This window comes from Manis pentadactyla, chromosome 6, assembly GCF_030020395.1.
Source record: "Manis pentadactyla isolate mManPen7 chromosome 6, mManPen7.hap1, whole genome shotgun sequence".
NCBI lineage: Eukaryota > Metazoa > Chordata > Mammalia > Pholidota > Manidae > Manis > Manis pentadactyla.
The window spans coordinates 32,886,859-32,914,522 of record NC_080024.1 but is presented as its reverse complement, the minus strand read 5'-3'; the positions used below and the strand labels follow the sequence as shown (position 1 = coordinate 32,914,522).

General features: G+C 37.0%; 1 protein-coding gene across 31 annotated transcripts in view; it reads left to right on the top strand.

The window, feature by feature from the left end:
• ABI2 (abl interactor 2) overlaps positions 1–27,664 on the top strand; it is a 163,373-nt gene that overhangs the window by 19,095 nt on the left and 116,614 nt on the right. Inside the window, exon 2 of one of the 31 annotated variants that reach the window (XM_036928037.2) lies at positions 5,772–5,911. The exons of the other annotated variants lie outside the window; for them this stretch is intronic. The gene's annotated coding sequence lies outside the window, so the exon portion shown is untranslated. The remainder of the gene's footprint in view (positions 1–5,771; positions 5,912–27,664) is intronic. 31 annotated transcript variants of the gene reach the window in all.

Genomic DNA, 27,664 nt, shown 5'->3' with positions numbered 1-27,664 from the left:
TGATAGAAGTAACTGATTCTTTGGACCTTGTCTGTAGATATAGTTCAGCAGGTAATATATAACTGCTGTGTGTAATGTAATGTGAAGATACGTAAGGCATAGTACTTACCCTCAAGGGCTTACCACTAGTGGGTGTGGGAGTTCAGGTCAGTGAAATGTGCGCATACAAAAGTGTACTGTGAATCTAATAACAAAATACTATGGGATTCTCAGGAAGAAATGATGAGTGTCACAGGCACGTTTCATTGACGAAGAAGGGGGTGGGTTGTTGGTGAAGTTGATGGGTTACAAATGAAGGAATTGGCCAAAGGCACAAAGGTATGAAACTGTGGTCTGTGTTTTTGAATACCATAAGTCTAATTAAGCTGTAATTTAAGGTCCAAGTAGAGTTGAGATAAATTCTAGGCCATATTAAGGGAGGCTGTAAATGGTAAATAGAGGGGTTAATATTTCTGTAGGTAAGAGGGAGTTTTGGGGGCTTCTGAACTGATTCTGAAAGATGAATCTGTAGGACTATGTGTTAAAATACTCTGCTGTGGAAAATTAGTACAGTAGTATTGGCAAGAGATAACAAAGGTCTGAAGTAGAATGTAGGCAGTGGGAATTGAAAGAATGTAAGGCACAGATTAGGTAGAATATATATAGAATAAGTATCTTGGCAACTGATTAAATTTAGGATGGAAAGATTTGGAAAGTAACTGAGATTATGGAGTAAAGATGTTAATTACAGAAGTAGAAAAAAGTGGTTTTGGGGAAGGTGGTAAGTTATATGTATAATGAGCTGGCACAATATGCAAGGTGAGATGATATGTAAATAGAAATATGGGTTTGGGAGAGATATAAATAGTTGTAACAGATTTAAAAATTCTGTTCTGATAGCCAAGGAAGAAATAAAATTTCCTTTTTTAATTAGGAGTGAAAGTACAGCAAGAACAGAAATACAGTTCACCCTTGAACAACTGAGGTTTGAACTGCATGGGTCCACTTATATGTGGGCTTTTTTTTTTTTTCCAATAAATATACTGGAAAAATTTTGGAGATTTGCAACAATTTGAAAAACATTTTCTCTAGCTTACTTTATTAAGGATATAGTATACAATACATATACAAAATATGTTACAAAATATGTGTTAATCAGCTCGTTATGTTACCAGAAAGCCTTTCAGGCATCAGTGGGTTATCATTAGTTAAGTTCTTGGGCAGTCAAAAGTTACACGTGAATTTTCCACTGCATGGACGGTTGGCACCCCTAACTTCCTCATTATTTAAGGGTCAACTGTAGTTTGAAGACAGTTTCTTTGGGAATATCTCCATGTAATGAGAGTAATCAGTATCATGAGAGGAACTAAAGAAATAGCAAGGTAGGCAAGGACTAATCATTGCATAGTATGGACCTTCTAAGGAGGTCCCTTTATTCTATGTAAGAATCTTTCTTCATATGACTGTATTTTACAGAGCATACATTACACTGTTCCTCTATAAGCCTATGATAATTTTTTCCCTTATCTAAATGATTTTCTATTTTTTCAATAACTCAATCCCATTTAAGTAGGACTATTAGATAACTGGGTTGAAGAGTCATATTTCCTTTAATGTATTAACCATAACCGTGATAGAGCTGATAGTTAAATATGATTATAGCAAAGGCGAGACTACAGTCACAGCTATTTATCAGACATTGCTACCTGGGAACTACAAAACAACCTTTGTTAAAGTGCTGTTCGCTGCTTTTCTTATGTAAAATAAGATACGGTGGTTTCTCTTCTCATTAATAGGCTTCTAGGTTAAAGATAAAGTAGCAATTTTGGTATTAGTTTTATTGAAATAGTTTGTGTATGCACTGATTCCAGTTCTTATTGAATATTTAAACAACTTTGCAAAAATACCTCAGACTTAGTGTATGTGCTACAGAATTGAGCACAAAATTCTCAAACTTGGAGTATCAGCTTTTGTAATACTAAGTTCTTATAAAACCTTAATGAATGTATATGGATTGTCTTATGCATAGAGTAGATATGCAGCAACTTCAACCCTTTAAAACTTTTGAACTTAAAAATAAGAAAAAAACCTTTGGGCCCAAAATAACTGTTTCAATAAGCATGCAAATATATAATATATTTCAGAAAAAATTTAAAAATTGTTTTGGAGGTTCTATGCCTTACAAATACTCCTTATGGTTGATTAGGAGAGAATTTAAAATTTCTGGTTTTTTTTGTATTAGTGCATGTGTTACAGTTTTACAAAGTAATATAGCTGTACTTTTTCTGATAATGAAAGTAATATATGCCAAAGGAGAAAATAGGCCATATTAAAATCATTAAGGGACCCAAATAAATTATATTACATTCAGAGAAAACTTTTAACATTTTGGGGCTTACTTTCTCTGACTTTTTTCTTGTGCTCATATTTACACACAGGCACCTACAGAGTAAGGATGATTGTGTTAAAGGTACTTTGTAACCAGCTCTTTTTCCCTTAGTTGTAGTTAGATATCTTTCCATACCAGTAATACATAGCAATACTATTTTGGTTACTGCATGAATGTACTGTATGAATGTGCTATTTAATCATTCTCATGTTTTCTCTTTCACCATTGACTGTCGGTGAACACCCTTGTCTGTGCCTTCTCTTCATTATTTTTCTAAGATTTAGAGCCATAAATGTAATGGAGTTTATATAAACTCAGACTGAAATATTGAAGTCCTTAGAATAGGGGTGTTTTTTTAGGGTATGGCCTTGATAAAGCCAGAAAATGGTGTTTCATAGTGTTAGACTCAAGTGTATCAGAATGTTGTTTGTTGATCATATGTTGAAGTGGTCCCAGAATTGCTACATTGAAGGAATGTAGGGGTAACTATAAATTTGAAAATGTATATTATCTTAGCACTCTGAGTGGTGGAGGATCTCATAGAGAAGATGATGAGGATGGCTTCTTTTCCAAAGGAACCTTTGGTAATAGTTGGGGGTAAAATTAGTGACTAAGAAAAATTATTTAGATTTATAAAACTGATTCCAGTATTACAATACCCTGAGTTGGAAGTCAAAACACAATAAACTTCTTATAAATTAAAAATATATTTATATATATGGTTGTTTATATAAAGAAATTGTTTATATATGGGGTGTTCATACTATGAAAAAATCACTAATGTCCCTAATTGTGAAGCTATTTTGGTTATCAGGACAAAGTAATAATGATGTAGAAATTTCTTGACATTTTTTTACTTGAAGATTAATAGGGGATATAGTTTTTCTATAAACTTAAAACTTGTCATGAAATGGTTTACGTGATTAAAAAGGTATATATAATACAGATAATCTGCAGGAATTATTTTATTTTTCTGAATCAGCTATGTATAGTCTGTTTAATTATTTTTTCTTCGTTAAAAATCTACCCAATCATTTGACATCATTGACATTGTTTACAACCTGCCTTTTCCCTCATACTCCCCATTGTACTATCTTTATTTTACTGTGCTTTATTTTTTTCACGTTGCTTAATTTGCTTTAGTAATTTCAGTGAATCTTCTCAAAATATATCCTTGAAAGGAGATAACAATGTTTTAAAATTCTTCAGCTCTGAGCACAATGTCCTGTGTGTATGGCAGATCCTCCCGTTACATTGAATGACAGCTCAAGCATGTTTTTTCCTCTCTTAACAGTGGTCACGTAAGCTTTCTTTCGCTGTAGCATTTATCCTCTGTAATTTTTTTTATAGAGTATATGGGGACCAGATTTTTCCTTCTTCTATTTATGAAAATAATTGCTAAGCTGTCCATGCATAATTTTATATAAGAATAAATATCACATTAATGAATTATTTTTATTTAGTTCATTGAATGAAGTCTTATTCTGTGGGACTAAGATCAGAAAAAATATCTCCCTCAGTCTGTATGATTTCTGAGGCTTTTATCTAAATGTTTATAGGACTTTATTTCCATTCTTTTTCCATGTTCTTTTTTTTTCATTTCATGTATCTGCCATAGTAATTCTTAGGCTTGAATAATGGACAGTACCCTTTTAAGTGGAAAGTAAGAAATCTGACTGCCTGTGCTGACTTATTTTTTTTAAATGTTAATGTTCAAATTACATAAAATTAGATATAAGCCACTTATGATTAAAGCTCATGTAACAATTATAAATTGAAAGTAAATTACTAAATAAGACCTCTAACTTAATAAAATTTAAGTCAGAAACAATGATGTTGTCATGGATGATATTTTGTTATAAATATCACTGAAATATGAAAATGGTGGTAGGTTTAGATTCTTTGGAGCAGTATTAGGGAGTGTGAAATGAACCTCTACTGTGGGTGTGCCTTGGGATGGTCAGGAGTCCCTCCTGTAAATTTTTAAGCAATTTCAAACCCTTTTTAAAAACTTTGATTTCTTTGTATAGTACAGTGTAATGTATATTTGGTCATCATTTGGTGTGAATTCATTATTTATATATTACTAAGTTTGTCTCTCCTAACTCATTAATTTGCTCTGCAACTGAAGCTGCAAGACTTGGGCCTAACACAGTTCAGCCTCAGAGTGGGGCTGCATTCGCTTTCTTATAGTAACTCGGTAATTCCAGATTCATATTACATAATGTTAATATATTAGATTTTAAATTTTGTAAATTACTGAGGAAATAAAAAAATTACAAAAATATTAAAGAGAACTGCTGTTTCCTGGAGTACATTTGTGAGTTTCGATTTGGAAACAGTGATCTAACATCATAGTTATTCTTAAATAATGCCATCTGAACATTAAAAATCCTAAAACCATGGCTTTTTCAGTAATCTGCTGAGACTATCATAGTGTGAGTAATATTGGCAAATGTCAACTAGAATAGAAGAATTGAGATTTTTGTTACCTTCAATTTTAGGGTATTATTGTTAAATTCATAAAATTTATGGTATAATTTGTAAGCATAATTCTATTTTATATAAATATATAATTTTAATGGCGGTATAATTTTTACATTTTTTTGTTAGCATTGATAGTTGTGAAATTTAAAATAGATATGCCTGTCTTGAAATTAGCTTTTATGAAATTCTAGGATGTGTATGTGTGTGTGTGTTTTTTAAGACTTTATTTTCTAAAAGAAGTTTTAGGTTTGCAGTAGAATTGAGAGGAAGGTACAGAGATTTCAGCAATGCCCACCAGAGTGGTAATTTGTTACAGTTGATGAACTTATGTTGACATGCCATTATCACTATAAAAGTCCAGTTTACTTTAGGACTTACTTTTGGTGTTCTACATTCTGTAGGTTTTGACAAATGTGTAAGAACATGTATCCATCATTATGGGATCATATACAGTATTTTCATTGCCCTAAATATCCCTAGTGCTCCATCTCTTTATCCCTACCCTCCACCCGACCCTGATCAACCAGTGATCATTTTTACTGTCTCCATAGTCCTGCCATTTCCAGAATGTCATATGTTGGTATCACACAGTATGCATTATTTTCAGATTGGCTTTCTTCACTTCGTCATATGCATTTCAGTTTCCTCCATATCTTTTCATAGCTAAATTTCTTTTTAGTGCTGAATAGTATTCCATTGTATGGTACCATAGTTTATCCATTCATCTACTGAAGGATATCTTGGTTGCTTCCAAGTTTTGGCAGTTATGAATAAAGCTAGTAGAAATTTCCATGTATAGGTTTTTTTGTGGGCATAAGTCTCCTTCTCCTTTGACTAAGTACTAGGAAGCATAATTGCTAGGTCATACAGTAAGAGTATGTTTAGTTTTGTAAGAAACTGTCACACTGTCTTCCAGATTGTCAAGCATACACCAAACTGTCTTCCATAGTGGCTGTACCATTTTGCATTCCCACCAGCAATGAATGAGAGTTCCTGTTGTTCCACATCCTCATCAGCATTTGGTGTTGCCAATGTTCTGGATTTTGGCCATTCTAGGTGTGTAGTGGTATGTCGTCATTTTAATTTGCATTTCCCTGATGACATATGATGTGGAACATCTTACAATATGTTTATTTTGCCTCTGTACGTCTTCTTCGATGAGATGTCTGTGAAAGTCTTTGGCAGACATATTTTAATGGGGCTGTTTATTTTCTTACTGTTTACTTTTAAGAGTTCTTTTTGTATTTTGGTAAATCCTTTATCAAATGGGTCTTTTGCTCTGTCTTGTGTCTCATTTCCCTTGCAGTTGTCTTTTGCACAGCAGAAGTTTTTAATTTTAATAAAGTCCAAATTATCAATTATTTATTTCATGGATCATGCCTTTGGTGTATCTAAAAAGTCACTGTCATACCCAAGGTCACCTAGGTTTTCTTCTTTATTATCTTCTAGGAGTTTTATAGTAACCAACAGTCTGTTGTCAACATTTATGGCTCTATTTCTTTTTTGTTGTTGTTATTTTTGTTCTTTAGGTTCTACATGTAAGTGAAATCATATGGTATTTGTCTTTCTCTGTGTGACTTAATGATACTGCCTAGGTTCATCCACGTTGTCAAAAATGGCACTATTTCTTTTTTTATGGCTGAGTAATATTCCATTGTGTATCTGTACCACATCTTTATCCATTCATCTACTGATGGACATTTGGGTTGCTTCATATCTTGGCTATTAAAAATATTCCTGCAGTGAACATACGTGTGCATATATTTTTTCGCATTGGTGATTTTGTTCTCTTTGTATAAATTTCCAGAATTGGAACTGGGGGATCATATGATATTTCTGTTTTTACTTTTTTGAGGAGCCTCTATATTGTTTTCCATAGTGGCGGGACCAATTTCCATTCCCACAAGCAGTGTAGGAGCATTCCCTTTTCTCCATATCCTTGCCAACAGTTGGTTTTTCTTTTGGGTAGAAGCTTTTCTAACTGGTGTGAGGCGATACCCCATTGCGGTTTTGTTTTTTGTTTTTCTATAGCATATATCCCGGTGCTTATTATCTGCACTGGAGAATTTAATTATCTTATTACATTTGAATTTCTTTACATCCTTTACTTCACACAGCTGTCTTCATATTAATCTTTTTTGTTTTCTTGAATTTCTTTTTTTTTTTTTTTTACATTTTTTTAATTAAGGTATGATTGATATACACTCTAATGAAGGTTTCACATGAAAAAACAATGTGGTTACTACATTTGCCCAAATTGTCAAGTCCCCACCCATACATACTCCAATGCAGTAACTGTCCATCAGTGTAGTAAGATGCCACAGATCCACTATGTGCCTTCTCTGTGCTACACTGTTCTCCCCATGATCCCCCACACCATGTGTACTAAACATAATACCCCTCAAACCCTTCTCCCTCCCTCTCTCCCTAACTGCCTTCCCACACCCCTCCCCTTTGATAACCACTAGCTCATTCTTGTAGTCTCCGAGTCTGCTGCTATTTTGCTCCTTCAGTTTTGCTTCATTGTTATAGTCCACAAATGAGGGAAATCATTTGGCATTTGTCTTTCTCCACCTGGCTTATTTCACTGAGCATAATGTCCTCCAGCTCCATCCATGTTGTTGCAAATGGTAGGATTTGTTTCTTTCTTATGGCCGAATAGTATTCCATTGTGTATGTATACCACATCTTCTTTATCCATTCATCTACTGATGGACACTTAGGTTGCTTCCATATCTTGGCTATTGTAAAGAGTGCTGCGATAAACATGGGGGTGCATATGTCTTTTTGAATCTGAGAAGTTGTATTCTTTGGGTAAATTCCAAGGAGTGGGATGCCTGGGTCAAGTGGTATATCTATTTTAGTTTTTTGAGGAACCTCGATATTGCTTTCCACAATGGTTGAACTAGCTTTCATTCCCACCAGCAGTGTAGGAGGGTTCCCCTTTCTCCACATCCTCACCAGCATTTGCTGTTCTTAGTCTTTTCGATGCTGGCCATCCTTCCTGGTGTGAGGTGATATCTCATTGTGGTTTTAATTTGCATTTCCGTGATGATTAGTGATGTGGAGCATCTTTTCATGTGTCTGTTGGCCATCTGAGTTTCTTCTTTGGAGAACTGTCTTTTCATATCCTCTGCCCCTTTTTTTAATCGGGTTATTTGCTTTTTGGGTGTTGAGGCATGTAAGAAGTTCTTTATGTATTTTGGATGTTAACCCCTTGTCGGATATATCATTTACAAATATATTCTCCCATACTGTAGGATGCCTTTTTGTTCTGTTGATGGTGTCCTTTGCTGTACAGAAACTTTTAAGTTTGATGTAATCCCATGAGTTCATTATTGCTTTTGTTTCCCTTGCTCGAGGAGATGCATTCAGGAAGAAGTTGCTCATACTTATATTCAGGAGATGTTTGCCCATGTTGTCTTCGAAGAGTTTTATGGTTTCATGACTTACATGCAAGTCTTTGATCCATTTCGAGTTTACTTTTTTGTATGGGGTTAAACAATAACCCAGTTTGATTCTCTTGCATGTAACTGTCCAGTTTTGGCAACACCAGCTTTTGAAGAGGTTGTCATTTCCCCATTGTATATCCATTGCTCCTTTATCATATATTAATTGACCATATATGGTTGGGTTTATATCAGGGCTCTTTAGTCTGTTCTATTGGTCTATGGGTCTGTTCTTGTGCCAGTACCAAATTGTCTTGATTACTGTGGCTTTGTAGTAGAGCTTGAAGTTGGGGAGCGTAATGCCCCCAGCTTTATTCTTCCTTCTCAGAATTGCTTTGGCTATTCAAAGTCTTTTGTGGTTCCATATGAATTTTAGAACTATTATCTCTAGTTCATTGAAGAATGCTATTGGTATTTTGATAGGAATTGAATTGAATTTATAGATTGCTTTAGGCAGGATGGCCATTTTGACGATATTAATTCTTCCTAGCCAGGAGCATGGGATGAGTTTCCATTTGTTGGTGACCTCTTTAATTTCTCTTAAGAGTGTCTTATGGTTTTCAGGGTATAGTCTTTCACTTCCTTGGTTAGGTTTATTCCTAGGTATTTTATTCTTTTTGACGCAATTGTGAATGGAATTGTTTTCTGATTTTTCTCTCTGCTAGTTCATTGTTAGTGTATAGGAAAGCCACAGATTTCTGTGTGTTAATTTTGTATCCTGCAACTTTGCCGAATTCCGATATTAGTTCTAGTAGTTTTGGAGTGGAGTCTTTAGGGTTTTTTACGTACAATATCATGTCATCTGCAAACAGAGACAATTTAACTTCTTCCTTGCCAATCTGGATGCCTTTTATTTCTTTGTGTTGTCTGATTGCCGTGGCTAGGACCTCCAGTACTGTGTTGAATAGAAGTGGGGGATGTGGGCATCCTTGTTTTGTTCCCATCTTAAAGGGAAAGCTTTCAGCTTCTCGCTGTTCAGTATGATGTTAGTTGTGGGTTTGTCATATATGGCCTTTATTATGTTGAGGTACTTGCCCTCTATACCCATTTTGTTGAGAGTTTTTATCATGAATGGATGTTGAATTTTGTCGAATGCGTTTTCAGCATCTATGGAGATGATCATGTGGTTTTTGTCCTTCTTTTTGTTGATGTGGTGGATGATGCTGATGGATTTTCGAATGTTGTGCCATCCTTGCATCCCTGGGATGAATCCCACTTGGTAATGATGGATGATCTTTTTGATGTATTTTTGAATTCAGTTTGCTAATATTTTGTTGAGTATTTTTGCATCTATGTTCATCAGGGATATTGGTCTGTAATTTTCTATTTTTGTGGTGTCTTTGCTTGGTTTTGGTATTAGAGTGATGTTGTCCTCGTAGAATGAGTTTGGGAGTATTCCCTCCTCTTCTACTTTTTGGAAATCTTTAGGGAGGTTGGGTATTAGGTCTTCAGTAAATGTCTGATAAAATTCAGCAGTGAAACCATCTTATCCAGGAGTTTTGTTTTTAGGTAGTTTTTTGATTACCAATTCAATTTCTTTGGTAGTTTTCTGTTTCTTCCTGGGTCAGCCTTGGAAGGTTGTATTTTTCTAGAAAGTTGTCCATTTTTTCTAGGTTGTCTGGTTGTTACCATATAATTTTTCATAGTATTCTCTCATAATTCTTTGTATTTCTGTGGTGTCCATTCATGATTTTTCCTTTCTCATTTCTGATTCTGTGTATGTATTTAGACTCTCTTTTTTTCTTAATAAGTTTGCTAGGGTTTTATGTATTTTGTTTATTTTCTCAAATAACCAGCTCCTGCTTTCATTGATTCTTTCCATTGTTTTATTCTTCTCTATTTTATTTATGTCTGCTTTAATCTTTATTATGCCCCTCCTTCTGCTGACTTTGAACCTCATTTGTTCTTCTTTTTCTAGTTTCATTAATTGTGAGTTTAGGCTGCTTATATGGGATTCTTCTTTCCTGAGGCAGGCCTGTATTGCCATATACTTTCCACTTAGCACGGCCTTAGCTGCATCCCACAGGTTTTGTGGTGTTGAATTATTGTTGTCATTTGTCTCCATGTATTGCTTGATCTCTGTTTTTATTTGGTCATTGATCCATTGGTTATTTAGGAGCATGTTTTGAAGCCTTCATGTATTTGTGGGATTTTTCATTTTATTTGCATAATTTATTTCTAATTTCAGACCTTTGTGATCTGAAAAACTGGTTGGTACAATTTCAATCGTTTTGAATTTACTGAGGCTCTTTTTGTGGCCTAGTATATGATCTATTCTTGAAAATGTTCCACGTGCACTTGAGCAGAATGTGTATTCTGCTGCGTTTGGGTGTAGAGTTCTGTAGATGTCTGTTAGGCCCATGTGTTCTAATGTGTTGTTCAGTGCCTCTGTCTCCTTACATATCTTCTGTCTGGTTGATCTGTCCTTCAGAGTGAGTGGAGTGTTGAAGTCTCCTAGAATGAATGCATTGCATTCTGTTTCCCCTTTTAATTCAGTTAGTATTTGTTTAACATATGTAGGTGCTCCTGTGTTGGGAGCATAGATACTTATAAAGGTTACATCTTGTTGGATTGACCCCTTTATTATTATGTAATGTCCTTCTTTGTCTCTTGTGACTTTCTTTGTTTTGAAGTCTTATTTTGTCTGATACAAGTACTGCAACTCCTGCTTTTTTCTCTCTATTAGTTGCATGAAATATCTTTTTCCATCCCTTCACATTTAGTCTGTGTATGTCTTTGGGTTTAAAGTGAGTCTCTTGTAGGCAGCATATAGATGAGACTTGTTTTTTAATCCATTTAGTGACTCTTTGTCTTTTGATTGGTGCGTTAAGTCCATTTACATTCATGGTGATTATCGATAGGTATGTACTTATTGCCATTGCAGGCTTTACATTTGTTGTTACCAAAGGTTCAAGGTTAACTTCCTTACTATCTAAGAGTTAACTCACTTAATATGCTATTACAAACACAATCTAAAGGTTCTTTTCTTTTTCTCCTCCTTTTTCTTCCTCCTCCATTCTTTATATATTAGGTATCATATTCTGTACTCTTTGTCTATCTCTTGATTGACTTTGGGGATAGTTAATTTAATTTTGCATTTGCTTAGTAATTAGCGGTTCTACTTTCTTTACTGTGGTTTTATTACCTCTGGTGACAGCTATTTAACCTTAGGAACACTTCCATCTATAGCAGTCCCTCCAAAATAGACTGTAGAGATAGTTTGTGATAGGTAAATTCTCTCTGCTTTTGCTTATCTGGATATTGTTTAATCCCTCATTAAAATTTAAATGATAATCTTGCTGAATAAAGTAATCTTGGTTCCAGGCCCTTCTGCTTCATTGCATTAAATACATCATGCCACTCCCTTCTGGCCTATAAGGTTTCTGCTGAGAAGTCTGATGTTAGCCTGATGGGCTTTCCTTTGTATGTGATCTTATTTTTCTCTGTGGCTGCTTTTAATAGTGTTTCTTTATCCTTGATCTTTCCCATTTTAATTACTATATATCTTGGTGTTGTCTTCCTTGAGTCACCTGTGTTGGGAGATCTGTGGATCTCCATGGCCTGAGAGACTATCTCCTTCCCCAGATTGGGGAAGTTTTCAGCAATTACCTCCTCAAAGACATTTTCTATCCCTTTCTCTCTCTTCTTCTTCTGGTATCCCTATAATGCGAATGTTGTTACGTTTGGATTGGTCACACAGTTCTCTCAATATTCTTTCATTTTTGGAGATCCTTTTTTGTCTCTGTGCCTCAGCTTCTTTGTATTCCTCCTCTCTGGTTTCTATTTCATTTATCTTCTCTTCCACCATATCCAACCTGCTTTTAATACCCTCCATTGTGTTCTTCAACGGTTGGATCTCTGACCTGAATTCATTCCTGAGTTCTTGAATATCTTTCCGTACCTCCATTAGCATGTTAATGATTTTTATTTGAACTCCCTTTCAGGAAGAGTCACAAGGTCCATGTCATTTAAATCTTTCTCGGGAGTTGTATTAATAATTTTACTCTGGACCAGGTTCCTTTGGCATTTCATATTTGTATGTCGCCATCTAGTGTCCAGAAGCTCTACTCTCTGGAGCTGCTCAGCCTCTGAAGCAATGTTGGGGGTTTTAGGGGAGTGGTATTGCTGCCTGAGTTGCAGTATTCATCAGGAATATTGATCTGTAATTTTCTTTTTCTGTGGTGTCTCTGGTTTTGGTATTAGAGTAATGTCAGCCTTGTAGAATGTGTTTGGAAATTCTTTCCTCTGCCATTTTTTGGAATACTTTAGGATACTTACTAGCTCTTTAAATGTTTGGCAGCATTCAGCTGTGAAGCCCTCTGGTCCTGGACTTTTTTGTATTGTTTTCTGCTTCCTGGCTGCTATGCCTGCCTCCACTGCCTGAATGAGTGGGCTGAGCACACAGGTATAAGCTTTTGTCCCAGAGCAGCTGGATATGGATGCCTGCTTTCCACACACAGCTGGAATCCCAGTCTCCTCAGGAATCCACCTGTCCCAGCTTTCCAACCCGTAATCACGAGAGTATGATGAAAGCACCATGAAATGTAGGTTTATGCTTCCCTGAGCAGATCTCCAGAGCTAGGTATTCAGCAGTCCCAGGCTTCCACTCCCTTGCTGCTCAGTTTCTCTTCCTCCCGCCAGTGAGCTGGGTTGGGGGAAGGGCTTGGGTCCTGCCGGGTCACAGCTTTGGTATGTTGCCCTGTTCCCTGAGGTCTGCTCTTTTCTCCAGGTGTGTGCAGTCTGGTGTAGTCCTCTTTCCTTGTTGCTCTCTCAGGGTTAGTTGTATTAATTATATTTTCATTTTATATGTGGTTTTAGAGGAAGCCTCTGTCTCCCTTCTCACGCCACCGTCTTTAATCCTCCCCCTCCATTGCGGTTTTGATTTGCATTTGCCTGATGATTAATAATGTGGAGCACCCTTACATGTGTCTGTTGGCCATCTGTATGTCTTTGCAAAAATGTCCATTTGGATCCTCTACCCATTCTGTAATACAGTCTTTTGCTTTTCTGGTATTGAGTTGTATGAGTTCTTCATATATCCTTCTTGCTTTGTGGATGCTTTCCTTTGCTGTGCAGAAGCTTTGTTATTTGATATAGTCCCACTTCTTTATTTTTGCTTTTATTCCCCTTTCCTGGGGATTCATAGTCAGAAAAAAAATTACCATGCTATGTGAAAGAGATTTTTACCTATGTTTTCTTCTAAGAGTCTTATTATTTCATTTCTTATATTTAGGTCTTTATCCATTTTGATTATACTTTTGTATTTTGCTAGACAGTAATCAAGTTTCATTCTCTTGCATGTAGCTGTCCAGTTTTTGCAACACCATTTATTGAAGAGACTATCTTTTCAACATTGTATATTCATGGCTCCTTTATCATATATTAATTGACCATATATGTGTGGGTTTATTTTTGGGCGTTCTGTCTGTTCCATTTATCTATGGGTCTGTTCTTGTGCCAGTACCATACTATTTTGATTACTATCACTTTATAGTATACTTTGAAGTCAGAGAGCATAATACCTCCAGCTTTGTAATTCTTTCCCAAGATTCCTTTGGCTATTCAGGGTCTCTTGGGGTTCCATACAAATTTTAATATTATTTGCTGTAGTTCAGTGAAATGCCATTGGTATTTTGATCGGGATTACATTGACTCTGTAGATTGTTTTGGATAGGATGGCCATTTTGACAATATTCATTCTTCCTATACTTTAGCATGGGATAGTTTCCCATTTATTTTTGTCATCTTCAGTATCCTTAAGCAATGTCTTATAGTATTCAGAGTGTAGGTCTTTCACTTCCATGGTTAAACTTATTCCTAGGTATGTTACTCTTATTGCAATTGTAAATGGAATTGTTTTCTTGATTTCTTTTTCTGCTAGTTTGTTAATGGTATATAGAAATTCAACAGATTTCTGTATATTAATTTTCTGTCCTTCAACTATTAACCATTTATTCATTTTAATAGTTTTTTGGTGGAATCGTTAGGGTTTTTTATATGTAGTATCATGTCATGTGTAAATAGTGATAGTTTTATTTCTTCCTTACTAATTTAGATCCCTTTTATTTCTTTTTTCTTGTGTGATTGCTGTGGCTAGGACTGCCAGTACAGTGTTGAATAAATGTGGTGAGTGAGCATCCTTGTCTTGTTCCTGATCTTAGAGGAAAATCGTTTAGCTTTTCCCATTGAGTATAATGTTCGCTGTGGGTTTGTCATATGTGGCCCTTATTATGTTGAAGTATGTACCTTCTATACCCACTTTGTTGAGGGTTTTATCATGAATGGATGTTGAATTTTGAATTGCTTTTTCCGCATCTATTGACAATCATATGGATTTCATTCCCTCCATTTGTTCATGTGGTATATATCACACTGATTGATTTGAGGCTATTGTACCATTCTTGCATCCCTGGAATAAATCCCACTTGGTCATGATGAAGGATCCATTAGATGTATTTTTGAAATTGGTTTGCTATCATTTTGTTGATTATTTTTGCATCTGTGTTCATTAGGAACACTGATCTGTAATTTTCTTTTTTTTGTAGTGTCTTTGGTTTTGGTATTAGAGTAATGTCAGCCTTGTAGAATGAGTTTGGAAATTCTTTCCTCTGCCATTTTTTTGGAACACTTTAGAAGGATACTTACTAGATCTTTAAATGTTTGGCAGCATTCAGCTGTGAAGCCCTCTGGTCCTGGACTTTTTTGTATTGTGGGTTTTTGATTACCACTTCAGTTTCATTACTAGTATGTTTCTAGAATTTGTCCATTTCTTCTAGGTTGTCTGATTTGTTGCATATAATTTTTCATAGAATTATCTTGCAATTCTTTGAATTTCTGTGTTGTCAGTTATAACTTCTTTTTATTTCTGATTTTGCTTATGGTCTATCTTTCTTTTTCTTGGTAATTTTGGCTAAGTGTGTATTTTATCTTCACAACCACTGCTTTGTTTCATTGATTTTTTTTCCATGTTTTTCTTATTCTCTGTTTTATTTCTGCTCTCATCTTTATTGATGTCCCTCTATTGATGTCTACTAACTTTGGGCTTTGTTTGTTCTTTTTTTCTACTTACTTTGGTTGTAAGGTTAGAGTGTTTCATTTGGGATTGTTCTTGTTTATTGAGTTAGGCCTGTATTGGTAATAAACTTCCCTCTTAGAACTGCTCTTGCTGCATCCCACATATTTTGAACTGTTGTGTTTCTGTTTTTATTTGTCTTCATGTGTTGTTTGATTTCCTCTTTGATCTGTTCCTTGATCCACTGATTATTTAGAAGCATGTTCTTTAGCCTCCACATGTTTGTGTTTTTGCCATTCTTTCTTCACATAATTGATTTCTAGTTTCATATCATTGTGGTCTGAAAAGGTGCTTGGTACAATTACAATGTTAAATTTGTTGAGACTTGTTTTCTGTCCTAATATGTGATCTTTTTTGGGGACTGTCTCCTGCACTTGAGGAAAATGTGTATTCTCTTGCTTTTTGGTGGAATATTCTGTATATATCTGGTAAGTCCATCTGGTCTAATAATGTCATTCAGTGCCCCTGTTTCCTTGTTTATTTTCTGTTTGGATGACTTATCCATTGATGTAAGTGGAGTGTTAAAGTCCCCTACTATTAATGTGTTGCTGTCAGTTTCTCCTTTTACATCTGTTAGTATTTGGTGTTTATATTTGAGTGCTCCAACCTTGGGTGCATAGATGTTTACGACTGTTGTCTTCTTGCTGAACTTATTCCTTGAGCATTATGTAATGTTCTTTGTTGTTTTCTTTGTTTTGAAGTCTATTTTGTATGATATAAGTATTTCAACTTAAGGGTTTATTTTTGTCCCTATTTACATGAAATATCTTTTTCTACCCCTTTAGTTTCAGTCTGCACATATCCTTTGGTCTGAAATTAGTCTCTTGTAGGCAGCAAATAGATGGGCCTTGTTTTTTTATCCATTCAGTTATCCTGTCTCTTTTGATTGGAACATTTAGTCCATTTACATTTAAGTAATTATCAATATGTATGTACTTAATTGCTATTTTGTTAAATGTTTCCTGGTTGCTTTGTTGTTCTCCGATCCTTTCTTCCTCTCTTGCTCTCTCTTGTTATAACTTACCCTTTAGTGTTATGGTTGCATTCCCTGTTATTTCTTTTTTGTGTATCCATTAATAAAGTTTTTGTTTTGTGGTTGTCATGGGGTTATTATGAGACATCCTGTGCATATAACAATCTGTACTAAGCTGATGGTCATTTGCATTCAAATGCTTTTTTAAAACACTACAATTATTACTCCCCCTTCCACATTTTATGTATAATCTTCTTTTGCTCTATGTTACTTAGTGATTCTCTTAATTTTTAGACATAATTGCTTTTGCTACTTATGTCCTTCCGACCTTAATAGGAGCTTTTAAGCAATCGATCCACTACTTCTGCTGTATGTTTGCTTTACCAGTAGAAATTTTCTCTTTCTTAAATTTCTTGCTTCTAGTTAGAGTCTTTTCTGTTCCTCTTAAAGAAGTTGCTTTAACATTTCCTATAAGGCTGGTTTAGTAGAGGTGAACTTTTTTATGTTTATCTGTGAAGCTCTTTATCTTTCCTTCAATTCTGAATGATAACTTTTCTGGGTAGAGTATTCTTGGTTGGAGACCCCCCCCACCCCCACCCCTTTCAGCACTTTGAGTATATCATGCCATTCCCTTCTGGTCTTTAGCATTTCTGCAGAAAAATCAGCTGATTACCTTACAGGGTTTCCCTAACATGTATTTCATTGCTTTTCTCTTGCTGCTTTTAAGATTCTTCCTTTGTATCAGAACTTTGGCATTTTAATTATGTTGTGTCTTGGTGAGGACCTCCTTGGGTTCATCTTGTTTAGAAATCTCTGGACCTGGTAGACTGTTTCCTTCCACATGTTAGGATAGTTTTCAGCTATTATCTCTTTACTTTTTCTGATCCTTTCTCTCTTCTCCTTTTGAGACTCCTATAATGTGGATGTTAGGACATTTGATGTTGTCCCAGAGTTCTCTTATCCTTCTGTTCAGCTAGAATGCTTTCCAATACTCTTATCTTCCAAGTTACTGATCTGTTTTGTGTCTTCTAGTGTGCTGTTCATTCCCTCTAGTGTATTTTTTATTTCATCTAGAGAATTATTCATCTCTGATTGGTTGTTTTTTTAGACTTTCTATCTCTTCATTAAAATCTGCCTTGAGTTCTGCAATAGTTTTCTCCCATCCAGTGAACATTTTATAACCACTGCTTTAAGCTCTTTATCAATCAATCAGGGAAGATTGATTAACTCTGTTAACTGTTTCATTTAGTTTTTTTTTCTTATTGTGTCATTTGGAGCATATTCTTCTGTCTCTTCATTTTCTATGACTTTACTTTATGTGCTTGATTCTATGAATTAGGTGAAAGGGCTTGCACTCCCAGTCTTGAAGGATTGGCCTTGCATAGGAGGGTCTTCTGTGTAGACTGCCTGTGCTTCATAGTTTTGGCAAGCTGGAAGCCAAGTGAGCATGGGACAGGCTTTTATTGGTTTTAATGCTCCCAGGGCATGGTCCCAGAGACACAGTCTTGGGGATCCATTGGAGAGGCTCCTGGGTGAAAACCTCTGGGTTCTGTGCTTATGGAAGTAGGGTAGTGGTCTAGTGGCAGGTTGGAGGTGCATGCCAGGTAATGCCCCAGGGTGGTGCCAGCTGTGCCTCCTCTCCCATGGGCCTGTGCATGCTCTGGGGAATTCTCCCGTTGGCCCCTGCCCAGTCTCATCGGCAGCTGGTGTCAGGCTCCTTGCAAGTTCCCCCCACACCTCAGTGCTCTGGGCTGCTCCAGGGAATCCCCGCATTGTCCCTTTCCAGGTCCTTCTGGCATCCAGGGTGAGGTCTCATGTGCCTATGCCTGCACATTTCCCTGCAGCCCCTATGTGCTCTGGGCTTCTCTTGGGAGTTTTCCGTGATGGCACCCACTGGTTCCTGCTGGCTGAGTTCTTCCGCATGTGTGTTCCCTAGTGGTGATACATGCTCTGAGCTGCTCTGGGAATTTGCTTTGCAGCACCAGCCTGCAGTTCGTCTACCGTCCCTGTGGGTCAGGCAACTTTCTGATCCCACTGATGGGGGCTGGGTTGGGGGATGTCAGTGGGCAGTGAGGTGGAACTGCTGGATCTCTTGCAGGCATGCCTGGATATTGGTAGGGGACTTAGGGTGGCCTCCTAGACCAAGATTGGTATGTGGGTCTAGATCCTGCTCTTGGCTACACTAAGATATGTGGAAGGAAAGCAGAAATATGGTGCTGGCTGCCGCTTCTGATCCCAGATTGACTCCACTGGTTTCTTTGCCAAGCAGCAAATGTTTTGAAACTTGGGTTCTTTCACTGATGGGCCATTTGTACTTTAAACTGCAAGGCTCTTTACTGTGTCTCAGGGCAAGGAGTCCAGCCAGGCTCCCACAGTGATACCCCTCCCCCTTCCCTCTGCTGGTCCACTGTGTTGGGGGTGGGGTTCCCGTGGTCTCTGTCTCTCCTGCCATTTGGGTTTTTTTAATGTGATCTTTCTGTCCCTTGTCATAAAGAAAAGGTTCACCTCGGTCTCTGTTCTTCAGGGTGAAATGCTCTGTATGTAGGTGTAGGTTTGGTGTGTAGGTGGGTTCAGGGTCTCTCTACTCTGCCATCTCCCCCCAATCCCCACATTCTTGTTTTTCTGATACAGTGATTTGAAAGTTGCGATTTCTACAGTTTTCAAGACTGAGGCTAATCATTTAAGAAGTGTGGATGTACAATGAACTTAGATCCTTTTAGAGAAGAGTTAGCTATACTTTTCTCTGTCTATGAATATTTCTTTGTTTCAACCATATCAACTGTCATTTATGACTTCTAACTATTGCTGTTATGAAGATACAACAGGATTTTAATGGGCCTGCCAGGTTTTTTTCCTTAAAGAGGAATTGGTATAACAAAAAATTCAGAATTTTCCTCCAACTTCAACGTAGAAGAATTGTGCCCTGAACACCTGCTTTGTGGTGATGTACATCAGTGTTCTAAGTCAACCTCATACAGCTTCTGCATTTAGATTTTCTTCATACATTTTACATTACATGGTCCTTAGTCTTCTATGGAAAAAGTAGATATTCATGAAGCTCTCTGAGGTAGATGGGGCTCTCACATTTTTGATGTAGCAACAACTAGCCATGTGATTTCACATATAATAGGAATAAAGGCATAGCATGAAGGGATCAATGCTAATATTTCTCAAAAAAAAATCAAATACTGTCAATATAAAAAAGGATACATTGGAAATAATTACACCTATCCAAATATCCATTCCCTTGATCTTTTGATGCATACTAAACAAATTATCTAACTTTTAATATTAGATTGTTGTCTATAACAAATACTCTGATTTAGAGTAATGTCTTAAAAGTGTTACTGACTTACTGCCTTCTAATGTGATTTCAAGAAAATTTAATTTTTTTTTTGCAGTGTGTTCACCTTTTTTACTTATAAGCATGGAGTTGTGACTTCCAAGCTCATTACATGCACAATCAGAATCTGGAAGTCAGTCTATATGTTGTCTTTTAAAAGTATTTATCTCCAACCACATTTGGTTTCAATTCCATTAATTCAAGCATTGATGAAACAGACTACTAAGGATTAGTATAAGAATAGAGCAGAAAAAATAAAAAGCTAATACAGGATTCTCTCCAAGTTAGAATGGTATAATTTGATGATTATGTTAATTGCTGCTGCTTCTAAAGAACTTTGCTCCCCCTGGAAAAACATATCTAGGGCTGTTTATTCTAGGTTCTATACTGCTGTGCAGGAGAGAAGACTTTGAAGAGACAAAGTGGACTTTGAACAGTGAATGACCAGTCAAAGGGATAATAACAATTGTTACATATAACGATTTGTAGCTTTAGAAACTGGTTTTACATTTTTATTTGATGTTTGCAACTACTTAGACTGTTTGATACAGACGTTTCTCTCCTTTGCTTTACAGTTGAGGAAATTGAGCAACTGTGACTTGTTCAAGTTGATATATTGTAGTAAACAGTAGAGCTGACATTAAGATAAAAGGTTTCTGGTTCACTGGCTTGTGTACTTTCACAGAACCAGGGCAAGTAGTTGGTGTTTAGTAGTTAACAGCCCAGAATATGCATCTTTACCAGTGCTTTGCTCTGTGACCTTGGAAAGCAACAGTTAACCACTTCTCACTGTGTGCTCTGTTTTTGAAGTAGAGTTTATAATACTGGGCAATTTATATCCCATAGTGTTAAAACACTAAAAATGTTTAGGAAGAAAAGTCCTTTTGTTATTTTTATTTTTTTTAAATAATTATTTTTTATTGAAGGGTAGTTGACGCACAGTATTACATTACATTAGTTTCAAGTGTACAACACAGTGGTAGAACATTTATATACATAATTCTAGGTTCCAGCTATCACCCTACCAAGCTGTTACAATATCTTGACTATATTCCTTATGCTATACATTACATCCCGGTTACTTATTTATTTTACCATTGGAAGTCTGTCCTTTTTTTTTTTTTTTTTTTTTTTTTGTGAGGGCATCTCTCATATTTATTGATCAAATGGTTGTTAACGACAATAAAATTCTGTATAGGGGAGTCAGTGCTCAATGCACAATCATTAATCCACCCCAAGCCTAATTTTCGTCAGTCTCCAATCTTCTGAGGCATAACAAAGAAGTTCTTACATGTAGAACAAATTCTTACATAATGAATAAGTTACATAGTGAACAGTACAAGGGCAGTGATCACAGAAACTTTCGGTTTTGCTCATGCATTATGAACTCTAAACAGTCAGTTCAAATATGAATACTCATTTGGTTTTTATACTTGATTTATATGTGGATACCACATTTCTCTCTTTATTATTATTATTTTTAATAAAATGCTGAAGTGGTAGGTAGATACAAGATAAAGGTAGAAAACATAGTTTAGTGTTGTAAGAGAGCAAATGTAGATGATCAGGTGTGTGCCTGTAGACTATGTGTTAATCCAAGCTAGACCAGGGCAATAAAACATCCACATATGCAGAAGATTTCTCTCAGAACAGGGGGGGTGAGGTTCTAAGCCTCACCTCTGTTGATCCCCAATTTCTCACCTGATGACCCCCCTGCGACTGTGCCTGTCTTAGGTTGTTCCTCCCTTGAGGAATCTTACCCGTCTCTGGCTAACCAGTCATCTTCCGGGGCCATACAGGGAAATGTGAAGTTGGTAAGTGAGAGGGAAGCCTTATTGTTTGAAAAGGTTAGCTTTTTACTTCTTTGCATATTTATGCCCTGTGGCTTCTATGCCCAGCAGTTGTCTTGAAGTATCTTTACCACTTGGAGGAGTTATGATACTCGGTAAATTTGATATGAGGCACGAATTCTATTTAAGGGTTGTAATTAGGAAGGAAGAAGAAAAGCTATAGAAGTAGCAGGCGGAAGAAAACATGGGAAGATTGATTATTTCTTTGACAAATCTTCTTGTAGAGTAACTTCAGCATATATAGGTTTTAAGCTACTACTTAAATTGCGCACACACATTAACATAATAGGAGTATAGTTACATAACCAAAGCATATCTGTAATTACCAGCCATCTCGAGTGAAACCAAGAAAACCAGTTGGTACCTAAGGCATTTGTGAAAACTTATCTATGATATGGTGGATATTGTCCAACTGAACTTGAACAGTCTGAGAGAAATCAGACAAATTAAAACAGTCCATTCCTGGAGACTGTTCACATCCCTTATGTTCTTTTAACAGTAAATAGTCTGTAGTTGTAAGAGTTTGGAGCGCTACAATTTGCACTTCTCCAAATTCTTGGTTGAGTTCCAACAGTATAGATCCAGTCAAATTTGTTGTTTTACTGTATGCACAGGCCAGCTTAGGTATCTCCTTCCTCATTCCCATGGCAAGTCCAGGAACTGGTGGGATGAGTGCATCTACAGCTGTAGCAGTGCGTGGATCTTTGTTGGGGTTTTTTGATGATCATCTTCTGGCATGACTCTTCCAGAGAGTGCTGATGTTGGAAGTTCTTTTTCATATCATATCTTAGTTCATTTTCGGGGTAGCCCAATTAGGCTTTGATCCTCTGTATAAACACAAACAGACCCTTTGCCTACACTTTCATATGCCCTTTATACCCTTGTGTAGAACTCATTGGAGGTCTCCACACAGGAACTGCCTTTTTTTGTGTGTGTGTCATTAATCTACACTTACATGATGAATATTATGTTTACTAGGCTCTCCCCTATACCAGGTCCCCCCTATAAACCCCTTTACAGTCACTGTCAATCAGCATAGCAAATGTTGTAGAATCACTACTTGCCTTCTCTGTGTTGTACAGCCCTCCCTTTTCTCCTACCCCCCCCATGCATGTTAATCTTAATACCCCCCTACTTCTCCCCCCCTTATCCCTCCCTACCCACCCATCCTCCCCAGTCCCTTTCCCTTTGGTACCTGTTAGTCCATTCTTGAGTTCTGTGATGCTGCTGCTGTTTTGTTCCTTCAGTTTTTCCTTTGTTCTTATATTCCACAGATAAGTGAAATCATTTGGTATTTCTCTTTCTCCGCTTGGCTTGTTTCACTGAGCATAATACCCTCCAGCTCCATCCATGTTGCTGCAAATGATTGGATTTGCCCTTTTCTTATGGCTGAGTAGTATTCCATTGTGTATATGTACCACATCTTCTTTATCCATTCATCTTTCGATGGACATTTAGGTTGCTTCCAATTCTTGGCTATTGTAAATAGTGCTGCAATAAACATAGGGGTGCATCTGTCTTTCTCAAACTTGATTGCTGCATTCTTAGGGTAAATTCCTAGGAGTGGAATTCCTGGGTCAAATGGTAAGTCTGTTTTGAGCATTTTGATATACCTCCATACTGCTTTCCACAATGGTTGAACTAATTTACATTCCGACCAGCAGTGTAGGAGGGTTCCCCTTTCTCCACAGCCTCGCCAACATTTGTTGTTGTTTGTCTTTTGGATGGCAGCCATCCTTACTGGTGTGAGGTGATACCTCATTGTAGTTTTAATTTGCATTTCTCTGATAATTAGCGATGTGGAGCATCTTTTCATGTGTCTGTTGGCCATCTGTATTTCTTTTTTGGAGAACTGTCTGTTCAGTTCCTCTGCCCATTTTTTAATTGGGTTATTTGTTTTTCGTTTGTTGAGGCGTGTGAGCTCCTTATATATTCTGGATGTCAAGCCTTTATCGGATGTGTCATTTTCAAATATATTCTCCCATACTGTAGGGATCCTTCTTGTTCTATTGATGGTGTCTTTTGCTGTACAGAAGCTTTTCAGCTTAATATAGTCCCACTTACTCATTTTTGCTGTTGTTTTCCTTGCCCGGGGAGATATGTTCAAGAAGAGGTCACTCATGTTTATGTCTAAGAGGTTTTCGCCTATGTTTTCTTCCAAGAGTTTAATGGTTTCATGGCTTACATTCAGGTCTTTGATCCATTTTGAGTTTACTTTTGTATATGGGGTTAGACAATGGTCCAGTTTCATTCTCCCACATGTAGCTGTCCAGTTTTGCCAGCACCACCTGTTTAAGAGACTGTCATTTCGCCATTGTATGTCCATGGCTCCTTTATCAAATATTAATTGACCATATATGTCGGGTTAATGTCTGGATTCTCTAGTCTGTTCCATTGGTCTGTGGCTCTGCTCTTGTGCCAGTACCAAATTGTCTTGATTACTATGGCTTTATAGTAGAGCTTGAAGTTGGGGAGTGAGATCCCCCCTACTTTATTCTTCTTTCTCAGGATTGCTTTGGCTATTCGGGGTCTTTGGTGTTTCCATATGAATTTTTGAATTATTTGTTCCAGTTCATTGAAGAATGTTGCTGGTAGTTTCATAGGGATTGCATCAAATCTGTATATTGCTTTGGGCAGGATGGCCATTTTGACGATATTAATTCTTCCTAGCCACGAGCATGGGATGCGTTTCCATCTGTTAGTGTCCCCTTTAATTTCTCTTAAGAGTGACTTGTAGTTTTCAGAGTATAAGTCTTTCACTTCTTTGGTTAGGTTTATTCCTAGGTATTTTATTTTTTTTGATGCAATTGTGAATGGAGTTGTTTTCCTGATTTCTCTTTCTGTTGGTTCATTGTTAGTATATAGGAAAGCCACAGATTTCTGTGTGTTGATTTTGTATCCTGCAACTTTGCTGTATTCTGATATCAGTTCTAGTAGTTTTGGGGTGGAGTCTTTAGGGCTTTTTATGTACAGTATCATATCATCTGCAAATAGTGACAGTTTAACTTCTTCTTTACCAATCTGGATTCCTTGTATTTCTTTATTTTGTCTGATTGCCGTGGCTAGGACCTCCAGTACTATGTTGAATAACAGTGGAGAGAGTGGGCATCCCTGTCTAGTTCCCGATCTCAGAGGAAATGCTTTCAGCTTCTCGCTGTTCAATATAATGTTGGCTGTGGGTTTATCATAGATGGCCTTTATTATGTTGAGGTACTTGCCCTCTATTCCCATTTTGCTGAGAGTTTTTAACATGAATGGATGTTGAACTTTGTCAAATGCTTTTTCAGCATCTGTGGAGATGATCATGTGGTTTTTGTCCTTTTTGTTGATGTGGTGGATGATGTTGATGGACTTTGGAATGTTGTACCATCCTTGCATCCCTGGGATGAATCCCACTTGGTCATGGTGTACGATCCTTTTGATGTATTTTTGAATTCGGTTTGCTAATATTTTGTTGAGTATTTTTGCATCTACGTTCATCAGGGATATTGGTCTGTAGTTTTCTTTTTTGGTGGGGTCTTTGCCTGGTTTTGGAATTAGGGTGATGTTAGCTTCATAGAATGAGTTTGGGAGTATCCCCTCCTCCTCTATTTTTTGGAAAACTTTAAGGAGAATGGGTATTATGTCTTCCCTGTATGTCTGATAAAATTCCGAGGTAAATCCATCTGGCCCGGGGGTTTTGTTCTTTGGTAGTTTTTTGATTACCGCTTCAATTTCGTTGCTGGTAATTGGTCTGTTTAGATTTTCTGTTTCTTCCTGGGTCAATCTTGGAAGGTTATATTTTTCTGGGAAGTTGTCCATTTCTCCTAGGTTTCCCAGCTTGTTAGCATATAGGTTTTCATAGTATTCTCCAATAATTCTTTGCATTTCCGTGGGGTCCGTCGTGATTTTTCCTTTCTCGTTTCTGATACTGTTGATTTGTGTTGACTCTCTTTTCTTGTTAATAAGTCTGGCTAGAGGCTTATCTATTTTGTTTATTTTCTCGAAGAACCAGCTCTTGGTTTCATTGATTTTTGCTATTGTTTTATTCTTCTCAATTTTATTTATTTCTTCTCTGATCTTTATCATGTACCTCCTTCTGCTGACCTTAGGCCTCATCTGTTCTTCTTTTTCCAATTTCGATAATTGTCACATCAGACCATTCATTTGGGATTGCTCTTCCTTTTTTAAATATGCTTGGATTGCTATATACTTTCCTCTTAAGACTGCTTTTGCTGTGTCCCACAGAAGTTGGGGCTTAGTGTTGTTGTTGTCATTTGTTTCCATATATTGCTGGATCTCCATTTTATTTGGTCATTGATCCATTGATTATTTAGGAGCGTGTTGTTAAGCCTCCATGTGTTTGTGAGCCTCTTTGTTTTCTTTGTACAGTTTATTTCTAGTTTTATGCCTTTGTGGTCTGAAAAGTTGGTTGGTAGGATTTCAATCTTTTGGAATTTTCTGAGGCTCTTTTTGTGGCCTAGTATGTGGTCTATTCTGGAGAATGTTCCATGTGCACTTGAGAAGAATGTATATCCCGCTGCTTTTGGGTGTAGAGTTCTATAGATGTCTATTAGGTCCATCTGCTCTACTGTGTTGTTCAGTGCTTCCGTGTCCTTACTTATTTTCTGCCCAGTGGATCTATCCTTTGGGGTGAGTGGTGTGTTGAAGTCTCCTAGTATGAATGCATTGCAGTCTATATCCCCCTTTAGTTCTGTTAGTATTTGTTTCACATATGCTGGTGCTCCTGTGTTGGGTGCATATATATTTAGAATGGTTATATCCTCTTGTTTGACTGAGCCCTTTATCATTATGTAGTGTCCTTCTTTATCTCTTGTTACTTTCTTTGTTTTGAAGTCTATTTTGTCTGATATTAGTACTGCAACCCCTGCTCTCTTCTCACTGTTGTTTGCTTGAAATATGTTTTTCCATCCCTTGACTTTTAGTCTGTACATGTCTTTGGGTTTGAGGTGAGTTTCTTGTAAGCAGCATATAGATGGGTCTTGCTTTTTTATCCATTCTGTTACTCTGTGTCTTTTGATTGGTGCATTAAACCCATTAACATTTAGGGTGACTATTGAAAGATATGTACTTATTGCCATTGCAGGCTTTAAATTCGTGGTTACCAAAGGTTCAAGGTTAGCCTCTTTAGTATCTTACTGCCTAACTTAGCTCGCTTATTGAGCTGTTATATACACTGTCTGGAGATTCTTTTCTTCTCTCCCTTCTTGTTCCTCCTCCTCGATTCTTCATATGTTGGGTGTTTTGTGCTGTGCTCTTTCTAGGAGTGCTCCCATCTAGAGCAGTCCCTGTAAGATGTTCTGTAGAGGTGGTTTGTGGAAAGCAAATTCCCTCAGCTTTTGTTTGTCTGGGAATTGTTTAATCCCACCGTCATATTTGAATGATAGTCGTGCTGGATACAGTATCCTTGGTTCAAGGCCCTTCTGTTTCATTGTATTAAATATATCATGCCATTCTCTTCTGGCCTGTAGGGTTTCTGTTGAGAAATCTGACGTTAGCCTGATGGGTTTCCCTTTATAGGTGACCTTTTTCTCTCTAGCTGCCTTTAACACTCTTTCCTTGTCCTTGATCTTTGCCATTTTAATTATTATGTGTCTTGGTGTTGCCCTTCTTGGATCCTTTCTGTTGGGGGTTCTGTGTATTTCCGTGGTCTGTTCAATTACTTCCTCCCCCAGTGTGGGGAAGTTTTCAGCAATTATTTCTTCTAGGATACTTTCCATCTCTTTTCCTCTCTCTTCTTCTTCTGGGACCCCTATAGTACAGATATTGTTCCTTTTGGATTGGTCACACAGTTCTCTTAATATTGTTTCATTCCTGGAGATCCTTTTGTCTCTCTCTATGTCAGCTTCTATGCGTTCCTGTTCTCTGATTTCCATTCCATCAATGGCCTCTTGCATCCTATCCATTCTGCTTATAAACCCTTCCAGAGTTTGTTTCATTTCTGCGATCTCCTTTCTGGCATCTGTGATCTCCTTCCGGACTTCATCCCATTTCTCTTGCGTATTTCTCTGCATCTCTTTCAGCATGTTTATGATTCTTATTTTGAATTCTTTTTCAGGGAGACTGGTTAGGTCTGTCTCCTTCTCTGGTGTTGTCTCTGTGATCTTTGTCTGCCTGTAGCT